This window comes from Lissotriton helveticus, chromosome 5_1, assembly GCF_964261635.1.
Source record: "Lissotriton helveticus chromosome 5_1, aLisHel1.1, whole genome shotgun sequence".
Taxonomy (NCBI): domain Eukaryota; kingdom Metazoa; phylum Chordata; class Amphibia; order Caudata; family Salamandridae; genus Lissotriton; species Lissotriton helveticus.
Genome location: NC_136065.1, coordinates 1,487,660,048 through 1,487,675,782, shown reverse-complemented (window position 1 = coordinate 1,487,675,782; position 15,735 = coordinate 1,487,660,048). Strand labels below are relative to the sequence as shown.

Sequence of the window (15,735 nt, the reverse complement as noted above, 5' to 3'; positions counted from 1 at the left end):
GTTAACTCGACTTTCAAGCTGATACTTCCTTAAGACCAGAAATGCAACAGTGTTCGGGTTCCCTCGAGGGGCCTTTGCCAAGCCACAGAGTTTTGCAAATCTGTAGGGCAGGCGGTGTAGCGAAATGTCAGCGCCCCCTCGCCATAATTTTCCATGACACCACTGCATGTGTCACAGCTTCTCTCTTTCTCCATCCCTTGGAAAAACCCAGAGCGCATGACTTCATGAGCCTGTTTTCAGAAACCCGTGTCTGAGTTCAACGGCTGTTCCTCCTTCCAGAGATGATCGACCCAGTCAGCACGTGCCGTGCCCTAATGTGCCCAAGTCAGGGGCAGGAGTAAGAAACTGACGAGGACGTGGGAATCTTCCCTGGCGGCATTAACGCCTGCAACGCAATAGTACATAAACGGTACAAAACGTTCCCAGACGGCACACTGACAGGGCACTGGAAGAATGCAGCGGTGAATCAGACGTATGTGGTGGAAATCTCCTGCCATATGCAAATATAATGATGAACTTTGTCCAGCTCTGCTCACAACATCACACCCATAAACTTTTTGAGGCAAGAGAATTGAAACCTGGTTGAACATTTCACATAACACAAACATGAAAACTCATACCAATATGAACAGATCTGTCTGTACCGTAAATGTGCTAATTGCGAGCTAGAAAGTAAAGGTATAGGTAAAATGCCAACTTTGAGTGACATGGCTACAATGGTAATCATTTCACTTTTATAAGAGGGCAGGCCCTGTCAGCTTTTCATCATCCATAGGTCGATGGCATGATCCCTCTTTGGCTCATCTGCATTCAAATAGTTGTGCATTGCAACTTCATCTATGTGCCAGAAGTACACAATCTGAAAATGTGCATAGGATCGAAAATAAAAGGGGTAAAACAATGCCGTTTTTGACACTGATGCAGTAATGTTAATTAATTGGAGCTCTTTTCGTATGGTGTGCAGGCTGCACTGCGGTGCATATCAGAAACACCAGCTCCTCCCTCTACAGTGACTTTCCAGAAACGGGAAATAATAAAAGCTATTTAAAGATCCAGACAATCCCGGTTGCAATTTAAAGGGGCCATCAGGTGAAGAAGTCGCACTAGGTTTCCAAAACCAAGTAGATATTTCCGCATAAAGAAACATTCTGGAATACCACTGTCATTGTTGGGGATGCATCTATGCAATTCCTGGCAAAGAAAATTGTTTCTTTCTTTACACTGGATGGTTCCAAATTATATCTATATGGCCTATAACCTTATTTTTTAAAGACTGGCGCTTACGTTTGAAGAATTTAGTAGAAATAAAGTATCTGCTTTCTACTTTTAATTGAGTCTCAATTCCAGACAAAATAGCACTGCTATAGGGATGCCACTTTGCTCTATTTTGGCATTGTTTTATTTTGTTTTAACGGATTGACAGGCCGCTCAGACGTCTTTCATTTTATTGGCCGAAGAGCGTGGAATTTACACTAAAACTTGAGTCATGCCGCCCGCGCCCCAACGCCCCGCTGCTTTCCTGTCACAAGGTGGCTGTTTCCCTGGTACCGTCAAGGGGTTTGCCTCGCAAGCACTGCCTGAGGAAGACCTTCCCGTCATGCGTGGCTCTGAAGGCAAACAGCTAACTGGGTGAAAGGTTACTGGGTGAGCAGTCACTGTGTGCAAAGGTCATCTTTACCATTCCGATCAAAGCTAGCTCACTCCACGGGTGGGTAACTCAGAAGGCTACGAATAGAATCAGTGTGTGCAAGTGAAAAGGTTGTGGGGAGAGGGGGTGGCGCGGGTGCTACTTGTCCCAGCTCATGTAGTAATGTACACAGAAAAGCATTCTGAGGAAAAAGTAGACGTTTGCCTAGTGGAGCAGAACACGAAATTCATGCTTTAAATGGTTTGTTGCTGGGGAACATACAAAATGTTGGCAGAGGAAATAATTCACAAATGGTTGGCAAAGGGTAAAAAAAGACCAATAACATCCAATTTTAATTCGGTCATGTTTTTTTTTATTACAAGTCCAGTTATGTGATGTATCGACGATGCAAACTTGTTTTAGCTGATGGTTCAAATGATGCAAAATAGAAAGAAGCAGATAGGTAGTGGTGGACATAGCAGTCTAAAAGTATCATGAGGCACCCACCACAGACAATAAGAACTATGCATGTATTATTAATTTTTTATGGTAACTTGGGGAGGATGAAAAGGGGGTGTTGTCTGCTCAAAATACATATTTCTGGGATTGAGATTGTGTTCATAATTGGATCCTTATACACGAAAATGTATAGTGATCCCTCTGTTCTGAAAACCATTAACAAGATTTCTAAACGTTTAATACCACGTATTTTGTAAACAGATGAGGCAAAGCTTTCACATTTTCTTTGCAACAAGAATCAACATTGCACTGTCACTTAAAACCTATCGAATTTATAAAAAAATATATAGGATATATGCACCATATATGAAAAGCACAGATTCAATTATTAAACAACACATCCATGAGTCTGCTGTTATATTTAGAAGAAAATTGTCTGCCTTGGTAAGCTGGTGAGATTGTTACATGCTTTTCAACTTTTATTGCAAGCATAAAACCATACTGAAAGAACTGGCAGCTCCAAGAACAGCAAAGGACTATGCTGAAGACAGCACTTCACAATTATTTTCGGATATCCTCTACATTGGTTTGGATATCACTTCTTTTCACATACACCTACAAGGGACTGAAGACTCACAACCAGACACTCTGCAGGTGAAGAAGGGCCATGTCATGTAAGCATGTGCTTCTGCAGACACCACCACACACACGTGATTATCACGGGGGTGATGCAAGTGGGCCCTTTACATTTCATGGCCATCATATGTATGGTTCTCAAGATTTCTCAAAGGAAACTCTCCACAGACGCAAAAGATTCTTGAGGCCAAGAACCCCACCGTAGGAAACAAGGCCCCCTTTATGGTTTGTTGGATCCTGTGACACTGCTCATCACTTATGGAAACAAAACTATGGATTATGATGTCCTGTGCCAACTGAAGGGTTGTGTACACTCCTTTGGCAACACTGAAAAGGATATTACACAAAGGAAGGGAAACCAGGACCCATGCCAACAGGATATGCCAATTCCTGAAATGCAAGCATTAGAAATTTAATGGCTGAAGGAAGTGACCAGACAATGGTTTAATCTGTTAGCAGCAGATACTGAAAGATCCCAACAGAGGGCCCGAATACGATGTCGGGCGGACTGCAACTGACCGACTGTCAGTTGCGGTCCACCTGACATCTTCCCCTGCAGGCTGCACTCCACATTACAATGCGACAGGCCAAAATCGGGCAGAGGAACCGTCCATTGTTGGAGCATCAAAAGGCATAATAATCCCATAATGATGGCGGAGCCAGTCTCGGCTCTGCCGTTGGGAAAATTATGGCACGTTGCCACAGCCTTTCCATGTCGGAAAGGCTGACATGGAAAGGCTGTCAGTAAGTGATTTTGGGAGCCACTAGCAGGCCCCCCATACCCTCCTGGCCCTCAGCTATGTGGCCTTGGGGGCACCTATGGTGCCCCTCTAAACATCCATTCAGCTTGTGGCAATCATCAGATGGTGCCTGCCACACGGTGCGGGGATGGCTACAGACATCCATTTTTCAATGGCAGCTTAAGCTGCAGGCTTTTACCGCCCGGTGCACAAGCTGCCATTGAAAAATGGATGTGTCCGACCGCCCATAGGACAGTCACATCCAGATTCTGCAGTCGGAACCGCTGACCTATGGTCGGGCCGTTCAAGTCCATAGCGGTGCATCCGACTGACAACGTAATCAGACCTAGAGTGTTCGATAGTCACTGCCCTACACCACCCCAATGGTCAAATTAGCAACCAAACAATACACACTGTAGCCTAGCAGCCTGAGCACATATAGATCACTCCCTGCAAAGCCTCCATAAATACCTATCTTTCCATAAGATTATCTTCTTCCCTTGACTCTAGTGCACATGGACTAAAACAACCCAGATTAGATGTAACACCAACACATGATAACTCGCAAAGCCCCATTAATGTAAAACGCCTTAACCACTTTGTAAGGAGAAAGAAAATCCCAAATGACCTTCGCTTACTGCGACTAGATACAGTCCTCACTGAAAAGACCCACCTCTCTGACTTGAAAAATGAAAACACTAAGAAAAGACTGGGTGGGAAAAGGATTCCAAACACAGAATAGGGCAGTCACACAACACAAAAGATATCCGATTTCTTAAACGTCGGCTACCTCTCAAGGTTCAAACAATCTGGCATGACTCTTTATTAAGGACATGCGACATCACAGAAACATTAAGATCGATATATGCACCACTGTATGATAAGCACAAGGCATTTGGCGAAAACTCCCAAATACTGCTTCATCAGGCTAGAATTAAAGTCCTCCTCAAATGGAAATGGAACTCAGTGCTGTTTTCCATTTAGGACACATTTGACCATCTATAGATAAGACAGCACATACAAAGGGGCTTGCTAGAAGACTTGATGAGGAATTTTCCCTAACAGATCCCTGGAGACTCATACACCCGAAAGGGTGAGACTACATGTACGTCTCCAGTGCACACGACACATACACTTGTATAGAGTATTGAGCCAGGTGACAGGCACAGCTATACTACTGAATAGCATGTCAGACCAATGTGATATGCAGATATAGGTAGATGTGACATACTGAATCCTTCCAAGAGGCAATGGAGGCTCAATATGTCGAGGTACACACTGCCAGAAGACAAAAAGAGCTGAAAGGAGGCCCTTCGTACCTACCTAGAGGAGAATGAGAACATATTACTTTCCACCCAGACTGTCTGGGCAGCTGGTAAGGCATATATACGAGAGGAGCTAATTCTAGTGCAGGGAGCTTTGTTACTCAGCAGTTCACAGTGGAATATACATTCAGATACGGCAGCTGAATACAATGGTCTTTTAATTAGGGCCACTCGACTGACTCCTCTCCCACATTTCGTCTACTCAGAGGCAAGATGTGATATTTGCTACACTCTCACTGTTGCAAACAAGCTGGTATAGTATAACTTAGGGGCTTTGCCAGTAATATATAGTTGCTCTGCAAATATGTAGAATTGGGGTGGTTTCCTGAGGAATGTTAGGTTTGGCTACAACAGTTCTATTGGTTGCCCCCTATGTTTGTCCGCTGCTAACTTTAAACGTTTTCAGCAGATGTTGACAGGGCGCTTTGTGTGGTAAACTATGGATAATAGAGACTTCAGGTGTCAGAGAAGCAGTGCAGCAACATGTTCATCACCCTGTCACTCTCTTCTTTGTGGAAAAGTCCTAAGGCTATACTTAGCAAACAGGAGAATTCCTCTCCTGGTATTAATAGACAGGGAAGGGGAGTGCAAGTCTGAGACCGGCTGCCGAGGCATGCCTTCAGCCACAACCACATGAGCAAAAGAGGAAATGCAATGTTACTTTTACTGCTGATGTAACCTGAACTGTTTCAGAACTTCAACTGCAGTGTACAAAAGCTGAAAAACAGTTTAGTGGACAGAGACTCATGTTGAAATCCCTGCAAGACCTTCTGAGTTATTCTTCTTGCTCGAAACAATAAAATGAGTAAAATTGAAACATGTCAGATCCAGTGTTCTTACTAAAGGGAAAAGCAACAATTCATTTTGTGACAAGCACCACATGAATGGCCAAAACTAATATTATCACAAGCCATATATGTGAAAGACCTAACCACTTACACATAGGGCCCGATTACAAGTCTGGCGGTCAGAGGACCGCCATACTTGTGGTGGCACAGCGGTTGTGGATCCAGCCACTGCCGCACCAGCGGTCTGATCACCCCATTTCTAGTTGGGCAGTTGGAGTGCCAGACTCATAATCTGTGTGAACGGCGGTCAGAGGACGCAATATGCTTGGTGGACACGCTGCGGTCCTGCCAAGCATATTATGAGTTTCCTCTCTTCCAGGGTATTCATGGAGGTTCTGTCTCTTTGTAAACCTTGGAGGAGAGGAAACAAAGGGGGGCCTACAGGGTCTCCTGTGCCTCAACCGCATGAGGATGCAAACAGGGGGGCATAACATGTCCCCCCTGTGTGCATACACATAGGTTCCTGCACGGCATGGACTCTCGAGTCCCTGCCGTGCAAGAACCTTTTAGTGCGGTCCTATTGCGTGGTCTTTTTCAAAAGCACGCCGCCTTTGAAAGAAGCACCGCCTGCCTGCGAGGCTACTAAAAAGTAGTGGGCAGGCGGGCAGGTGGCGGCGACCAGTTTTGCATGCTGCACCACTGCTCGTTAAAAAGTTGTAATCAGGGCCATAGTGTGATGTGTCTTTCACTACTTTAATGGGTAACACAGCTTTGTACCACTTTAATCTACCAGGAATATGGTCCATGTGGTAAAAGCTATATTATTGGAGGAGTCTGAGTAAAGAGACTTAGATGCACTGCACTGAGGAAAAAAGAAAAACCATGATAAACTAATCAATTTCAGTATTCTGTTTACAAACCACAAATTGAAAGTGCCTCAGAGTAGAACAGGGAGGTGGGGGGTGGGAGGGCTATAAGGAAATGCTTCTTTTTGCATGATCACCCCCAACGGTTTAGACTGATGCGTCTGGTATTTCGACTCAGAGTGCACTGAGGTCTGCTAACCAGACCTCAGTGCCAGTGTTCTAACCCTTTACAAAATGTATGTTGAATTGGCTACCGCAAAACTCGCCACTGACTGCTGACGTGCAGCCAAGAAGATCACCTCTCGATACTCAAAAGTTTCACTTGATTCTGCCGGACTGGAGGAGTCATCAGAGTTCAGGTTGGTCGCCAACAAAGCGCACTATCCCTTACCAAAGGATATCACTGGACCTGCTATGATCGGAGACCAGTAGACCCGACTTTGCCAGAATTCTGCTTGTTCAAAGAGGAATTGAGAGACACCAAGCCCTGTGGCCCAAGTCGCTCCACTTCTTCTGTGGAACAAGGAACAACCCCAGAAAGGCCCCTGTCGACCACACAGCACCCAGGTAATCTTTCAGTATCCTGTATCTTTAGCATCAGGACCATCCATTAAAGTCTATGACAGTGCTTTTAATAACGTGTGGAACTGGACTTGAAACTGTTTCGGTGACTAGGTACGTGTCAAAATACTACTTATTGCCCCCCCACCTATCTCCCGAGCTTCTCCCTGTTGGGATTTGTCACCCATTCCAGAGTTGTTAAACACAATTCTTTAAAACTTTTCAGTAGTTTCCAAACTTTAAAGTTAGCATTGCTTGTTTGTGCTTTGGACTAAAAAGCAAGATTTACATCATAGTTAAACATCTTTATTTCTGGAACCGTCCAGTTGGTTCCGTACATGTTGGTGTCTAAAAATTCATAAAAATATAATGTATTTTTATATATTGGCGTTGGATTTCGTTTGTGTTGTGTGACTTCCTTATTCTGTGTTTGGTGCTTCTAAATGCCTTACATTAGTTTCTTTGTTTAAGCCTTGCTGCTCGAAGCCACAGCTAATCAAGGTTGAGCAAGAGGTTTTACAAATGAGCCTGACAGGACCCAAGATGGTTACTTGAGTGTATTACAAAGTGAGGTCTCACAACCACACCATATTGAGTATATCGAGGGCATTAATAGGACATATCTACTTCTGCCTTGAAATCACTGGATATGCCCCATTGAAAGGTCCAAGCCTCTATAATAGGTTATTTAATATGGTGCTTGCTCGAAAGTATTTCAGATTTGTAGCCCCATATATAACAGGTTTACTGCTACCCAGTCCGCTGGATTTCAGTTGTGATATTCTACTGGCGTGGAGATCTCTTCTAGAGGTGCGTTCATTGACGTGGATATCTTGGATGGACAACGTCACACAGGCTGGCTTGCTCAAGGACATGTAGCTTACTCTATCGTTTTGGGCGTTCTAAAATGGTCTCTTCTGATTCAATGTTATGAGAACCAGTCAACATTTTTTACGTCCTATTATTATCATCATAATTACACTTGATGGTCATTGAGGCTGGCTGGATGGAGTGGCACGACACTATGCATTTGGAATTCGAAAAAGCTTCCGGGGGACTAGTGGCATCACCGCCAGGGACACTTTCCATTGCAGAAGAAACTGTTAATCAACTAGTACTGCGGCATTGTACTGTGAGTATTTAGTTACTTCCAACCCGGAATTGCGACACTCCCCAGAGGAAAATTACCCCCCCCAAAAAAATACATATCAGAGCTTGCACTGGAGCATAGTGTGAAGAAATGTATGAACACACGAATCATCAGAGTAAAAGAGTAATGCGTGGCACACTAAGCGTGTGTTTGCAGTGGGATTTGACTGTATCGCCTTTTTTTCAGCCTAGGGCTGCTTATAAATGTGATATACAGTATTAACTGGAAAATATATTTAACCGCAAGGTTTACAATGCAACAGAAGATCATACAAGTACACTTGACTCTTATTAGGAGGGAATGTGCACACATTATGTATTTACATTAGGACATTTTACTGTGCATTTATTTACTTGTAAACGTCTTGAACAGGGATGTTCTACAGAGCTGCAGCAGGGAAATTCACTGCAAAAACACGGTGGTAAAACAAAAAGTGTGGGAGGAGATAGGAAGAGAGGAGAGAGTGTTGAATGGGGGAACGTGGACAACTACATGGCAAACATGAATGCCGGGGACTCCCTACACCTAGGGCAAAGGTGTTTATTGGCCCTTTGGCACTGGGTTTAGAGCCTAATAATTCACCTTAGATCGGACAGTTTCCAGAACACACCCCTAGGGGGTGCTGTGATTTTGATTTGCAATGCCCATGTTCGGCCTGATTGGCTCTTAATCTCTCTGATGCTGTCTGCAGTATACAGACGTAACATAAAAGGTATGTTTGTAGAACATGGGTTAATCACTGAGGTGGACTTTAGACCCTTTTACAGATACACCAGATGTATTGGTACTCCAAACAATGCCGACATTTCATCAACCTAGGCAGGATTAAAGGCCGAATAGTGCCGCCTGAATTCTATCTGGCTCTTTAGTATCTAAGACAGATCCTTGGAGTAACAGATCAGATCCAGACTTCGACACTTCCTCTTCTCCCACCTCAATTTTCCAACAATTTAAAATGTTTCTGCTTATATGAACCATTGGTAATTTGTGCATAGAGTTCCCTATCAGCCTTCTCCGCTGCATAGATACACTCAGGTGTAATTTAACCTCAGTGTACGTTCCGGCTCCATCCACCCTCTGGAAACATGACCAGCTAAGCCCTTGTGCCACCACGAAGGAGATGAGTTGAGAAAGGTTTTACAAGAATATTAATTAAATGCAACAAAAGGAACCAACAAACAGAAATATGTACAAAATGCAATAAACGTAACCTATGGTCCGGTATTATCTCAATAAGCAGGGGCATTGGGTTATACTAGAATCAGATGGCGCAGGGGGAAACAGGGACAGGTGGCAACAGCAGACTGTGTAAACACTCGAAAGTTTAAACTTTACTGTACATCTAAAAATCAATAGTACTCTGAAATGCTAGCAAATAGGCCGCATATCTTGAATAAACAAGGGCATTACAAAGTTGTTTGTCCCGTGAGGTTTTCAGATAATTCAAGTGCAGAGAACACTGAAAAAAGATTGGGAGAAACTATGGGTACAGGTGGAACGGAGATACACAAAAATACCTTTAGTTGTCTTTCTGAAGTTTCCCTTTTAGGCAAGAGGGAGGGAAAATCTTCAAAAGTCCACCACCGCTACAGGAATGTGATGGTTAGGATGGGCAGTGTATTACATTCCCATCACCTGTCCTCAATAAATCAGAATCCACCGGTGACAATACGACTGAGGATTCAGGGATTGCTTAGTTTTGCCACACAAGAAACAAAAAAGGGCATTTCAGTCTTATATAAATTGCAGAATAATCCACAACAAACTACAAGCTGTCATATAAAACGACACAGAAGATGGGGAACCGCCAACTCTTCAACATGCACACAACACAAAGAGACCAGTTCTAATGTTGTATCATGGTGGTACCTGGACTGCAGTCTGCTTACACGTCATATCTGGATCCGTAGACATATGCTACAGAGAAGTGAGAGGGTGCAACTATGTGGCTTGTGTGGTGGTCTTACAGATCTATCCAAATATTTTGTACAGCAGATCAAAGCTATAACTGCTAGTGAGCTAAGCTCAACCCGCTGATATCAATATTGGGCGACACAGGGGATGATACTGAATACCCGCACACCATCTAAATGATAAAATGACTCAGCTATATCACAGCCTTATGGAAGCTCTCGTCCCCCCGCCTGCAAACGGGGTCAACCAAACTATGGTGGATTTATGACCTAGAGAAAGTGATGGAGCTTGTAAAGGATAAAATGACTACATTTGGAATGTCCTGGTCCCCATTTCGGACTTATATAAAAAAACAACACATTGGTCGCCACAGGGGAGAACCTGGTCATGTGTCAGTGGTGTTACTGCCACAATCCACCTGAGCTCTTCATTAGAATCTGAAGGCGAGAATGGCTGATCAAATTAATTGACACTCAATGAAAAATATTGACTGAAACCTAAAAAAAGAAGTGATGAAGTATAGGAGTTATATATCTATATTATTAATTATCAAGCCATCGTAAAATATCAACCTATACAAAAAAATTCTGCACGTATGCCTAAATATACAACTTCTAAGTGTCACCACAAGTGTATTTGATAATGTAACCTTGTTTCTGTCTTAAAAAAAACTTAAATATTGTTTAGAAAAATATTATTACATGCGAATAGTACGCAAATGTAATACTATGATGCTTGAGTCCTTACACGCATACATTCATCGATTTTGAAGACACCCATCGCATCACCACCATTTACATTTAGAAATTCTACATCATGGGTTAAGCTCCATGGTAATCCACACACACTTCCCTCCCCCGAAAAACTGCTAATCTAGTGACAGCTCAGAAAATGGCATAATGTAAAGGTAGCCTCAGCTTTCGCAGTAAGTCAGGCATTTCTTCAAGATATGAGCAACAATCACAGACACTTGTCCATCAACAGTACTCTTGTTAGCGTTATTTGTTGTGTGCCCCCGCAGTCACCATCCCATGCAGTGGCGCATGGAGTAAATATGACACAGCTTCACAATGCACATGGTATGAATACTAATGTGTGGCCTTATTGTAAAGCATCCAAAGTCTGCGCAAAAATCAAATCATGTACGTGCCGCTTAAGCACAATTAAGAAGGGCTGCACCCACAGTATCTCCAACACAATTGGAGTACCTAGGGACTTCACTGACCGGCCATGCAAAAACTCATAACCTTGGTATTAACCTTCCACTACTCGACTTGGCGCTGGGGGCCATATTGGCCAGAACTATAGTTAAAATACTGAATTTGTCCAGTCGAGAAAATGGTCCTGGTTGATGTACTAGTGAGGTGGATGGAGTTTGCAGTTGCAGTTACAATGGTCTGGGTCATACATTGCATGCTTTCAAAAGTGACCAAAAGCAAGAACTACGGTGTCATGATGAGATAACAGCAAATGGGACAAACACATCCACTGTGTTGAACAGCAGAACAGCTGCACTCTTCGTCTTATTCTGTAATACTTCAGTGCCTGAAGCAAAGGGATCAAATCTGTATGATATTTAATAGAGCATTCCAAAACACCTTGTCCCGTATTGATAAAATGAATGCTACCCCTGTAGAAAGCTGGATCTATATATGGTATACCACAAAGTGATCAATACATGACACATGACTCAAAAAGGAGATTCACACCAATTTTAGAAAAATAAGCTTCTTCAGCTTATTTTAAGACCAAGATGTACGCAAAAAGGTAAATACGTTTTTCAGGGAAAATTGTTTATACTTTAAAAAGTGGACACAATGCACGGTTCAGGTTGTGCAATCTTAACCAATGGAGGAAAACAAGAATACAGTTTTTCAGGTAAGTATACGACTTACAGATCCAGTTTTCAGGGTTTAAGGTCAACACCAGGCACGGTTCAGATTGGTACAAAGAATGCACCACCAGTGGTACAGGGGTGGCCAGGTGCAGAGGTCAAATTCGTGGTCAGGCACCCAATGTTAACCAATAGAGACTGGGGGTGATTGAAGATGTGCTGCTCAAAGGTGAGTACATTGGAGTCAGGGGTTGATCTCCTAGAGTTAAGGTAAGTACAGGGGGTCCACAAGGCAGCACCAAACTTACACCCTAAGCAGCTATGGGGCGGCCATGTGCAGAGTGCCAACACAGCGCGGGGCGCCCAATGCAATTTAAGGGGGAAGTTTGGTTTTGGAAAGAGGTTGCAGGTGCTGGCCAGGAGGCTGCACAAAGAAAATCCGCAGCTGCCCAGGTAAGTTCTTAAACTAGGGGATGTCGGAACATCATTAGAAAAGCTCCCCAAGATCCAGGGACTTCGGGTGAAGCGGAGTCCTCTGACTACAGGAACAGCTTACCGGGCAGGTCATGGTTGAGGGCAGCCTTCGGATTCAGGCTGCATGCGTTGAGGTAGAGTGCTGGGGAACCTTTTCAGGACTGGTGCACCACTTGACTCAGACTGTGGGTGTCAGGCACAGAAGTGGTCCTGGAGGCGGTTTTGTGGCTTCTCAGGGCTGAGTTCCTTTTCTTTAAAGTTGGTTCCTTCTGGACAAGTCCGCTGTCCATGGGGGACCTTGGTCTTCGTTGAAGACAGGCAGTCCTCCTAAGGCTTTGGAGGACACTGGGCTGCAAGACAGGATGTTTTTTGGTGCAGGATCACTGAGGCCTGCAGACAGGCAGGTACGTCTGGGGCCAAGTCAGTTGGTGTGTGCAGTCTTTTCTACTGGTGCGATGCTGTAGTGTTCAGCTCTTCTTAGGTCATCAGGATTCTCCTTTCAGGGCCTTGGTTAGCCATCTAAATACTAGATTACAGGTAGCGACCAATGGGGTCCTTGCCTGGGGAGTCTACACCCTCTATTATACCAACCTCCTGTGGGAGGGGGGCATAGCCCTAGCACTGATTGGATAAGTCCCACCTTCTTCAAGATGGTCGGCACTGAAAAATGTGCATAACTTCGCCTCCAGCACCTGAGGGGTGGAGTTGGCGAAGGAGGGAACAACTCCTATTCTATCTAGGTTTTCCCACGGTTCTCCCTCCAAAAGTGGGGGTTTGTACTGGAAGCTTCCATCTGCTAGTAGCAGATGCTGTGGTTGCATTACAAAGGCGGCCAGGCTTTGAAGCTCCCCTCTCAAGCACTGTGTTCATGGGGGTGGTGAGGTGACACCTCTGCCCAGGATGTGCTTTGCTTCTGGTCTCAAAGAGCAGGGGTTCTCAACCCAGGGGTCCAGAAACATGTCTGGTGGTGGTAGGCTGCCATAAAGCCAGTCATAGACCATGCAAAGTTTGGTAGGATTTCAGGGGGCACCTCTAAAGTGCCCTCTGGGTACATGTTCTAATACATCCCACACTAGTATCAGTGTGGGTTTATTGAGATGAGTTGTTTGGTCCTGTGTTCAGTGAAGCCATCATGGTGCTGGGGAACTTGAGTTGTCGAGTTTCCAGTCCACGTATTCGCTAAGGCTTCACTGGCACTCACAAAATGTAAGAATAGACTTAGAAATTGTAGGGACGTATCTGCTCATGCAGATATGCCCACATCTGAGATATAGTGCACCTGCCTTTGTGCTTGTAAGGCCTGCTTGAGGGGTGACTTACCTATACCTTAGACAGTGCTGCTTGGAATTGACACACAGGCAGTGTGCCATGTCGACTTTTGTCATTTTTGTCTGCATCAAGGCATGCAGGCTGCAATGGCAGCCAGCATGGCCTTGGTCTCTTCAGGCCCCATGCCCTTGGTAATGGGGTACCATTTACTAGGGACTTTCAGGGGGGTCTGAAGCTGCCAATCACGGTAAAGTTTTAGGGAAAGAACACAGGTACTGGAAACCTGGAAGGCAGGGACCCAGTACTATACAGTCAAAGTTGCATCAAAAGCCAGGCAAAAATGGGGGAGGAGGGTTCCAGCAACTGAAACCCAGTTCCCCACAACCCCCAAAAATGTATATAAAGGATTCACTACCTGTGACAGGTATTGTTTACCTTTTACTCAGTATTATATGTCAGATCACCAATCATATAAATGCCTGTAACACATCATTCTGTTGAGCTTGTTAGTTGTTTGGATCAGTGTTTATGATAGTTTTTCTGCTTTAAATCACAAATATTAAAATCTAGTTTTTGGTTCACTTCAGAATTTTTAAGTGCTTTAATGGCTGTGAGAGATACCAGAACTGCTGTTAATGGTTGCAAGAAATGTTGTTCATTCCTCTAAATATATATTGGTAAGGTGCAAATTGATTGGAAGCCTTTGGATGGCATTTCAGAGGAAATACTGCAGTGGATAATAGTAAAACATTTGTTAATTGTTAGCCTTCTCTCTGGACCACTGTGCAGTAAGAAGCAAAATATCTGCAAGCTCCTGAAACCAATAGAATAATACAGTAACTATGGAATGTCACTGAAATGGAGAGCCATTGTCCTCAATGATTGGACAGCATGGAAGTTCAATTAACAACCATAATTCTCATCACCAACTAAATGGACACTGAAAATAAACACTGACTTAGTCAAAATACCCCCACAATAGTTTTTTATCCAAGACACTCTGTTGACTGAAGCACAGGTCCCACATTTTAGGACGCTTATTGCAGGAATCAATTCTATCACACCAATGTGCTTCGCATTAACTGCAACTGCACACAATGCCCTACTTAAACTTTGCTCTTTTTCAACAGAAAAGTCTATTTCATATTGAATTAACTACTAAATTAGCATCTTCCCATTTCCAGGTTTAATACTCTACTACAAACACGCTAACACACACCTAAATATGAGTTACAGTGACTTGAACCTTTGAGCGGCCTGACAGGAATCTGTACCACACGTCCTTGTTATCATTCCCATCTTTCTCAAACCTCAGCACACACCCATTTCCTACAGAGATATGGACATTTCTCAAAAATATTCAACTCACCCCGACTCATTCGGTGAACTTCCGTCTCATGCTACTGGAACAACAAGGGCATCTTCCATCACGATGTTATCCCAGAAGCAATTCCAAATTCTCCATCAGCCTGCATCATCAATTTTCAATTTCACCAAAAGTGAGTGCTACCTGGCCAGTTTCACTGGGGCTAAATGTAACATAAAAATTGGCTGTGCTATGATGGGATGACCATCTCCTCTAGCAAACTTCATGTCTTCCAGCATCAGTATGATTAGTGCATATCCATATTTCTTCAGATCCAATACACGCGTCCAGAAGGTACCAAATGCACCTGCATTGAGCACTTTGACCAGCTGGAATGCTGTCAAGGCTCCAAAAAGTTCCACCTCTCTCACGGGGAGGGATGTCCTTAGGGACAGTGCCAACATGCGGAGGGAGGTTCGCATTACCTCATTCTCAACACAGGCCATTGAACTCTTTCTCAATGCTGTTTCTCGACGTGGAGACACTAGCCTAGCTTTTTGAATAGTTTATCACACTGGCAAACAAGTGATGGTTATGAGTTACAACACCAACAACTGTCTCAAACCCTTGGCTTAGAAACCCAGAAGAGTAGTTGAAGGATGTGAAACCATGTCATTACCTGGCAATAGACAACTGAAAATCCCAATTGGCCCTCTAGATAGTCAAACAAAACATATGATGCGGCTCCTGGACGTACAGCCTGTAACAACATTATTCTGATACCAC

At 43.9% G+C, this 15,735-nt stretch overlaps 1 protein-coding gene across 3 annotated transcripts in view; it reads right to left on the bottom strand.

Moving 5' to 3' along the window:
• LAMB3 (laminin subunit beta 3) overlaps positions 1 to 15,735 on the bottom strand; it is a 234,375-nt gene that overhangs the window by 136,716 nt on the left and 81,924 nt on the right. The window contains exon 1 of one of the 3 annotated variants that reach the window (XM_078644499.1): positions 15,013 to 15,130. The exons of the other annotated variants lie outside the window; for them this stretch is intronic. The gene's annotated coding sequence lies outside the window, so the exon portion shown is untranslated. Of the gene's footprint in view, positions 1 to 15,012; positions 15,131 to 15,735 lie in introns of those variants that run through there. 3 annotated transcript variants of the gene reach the window in all.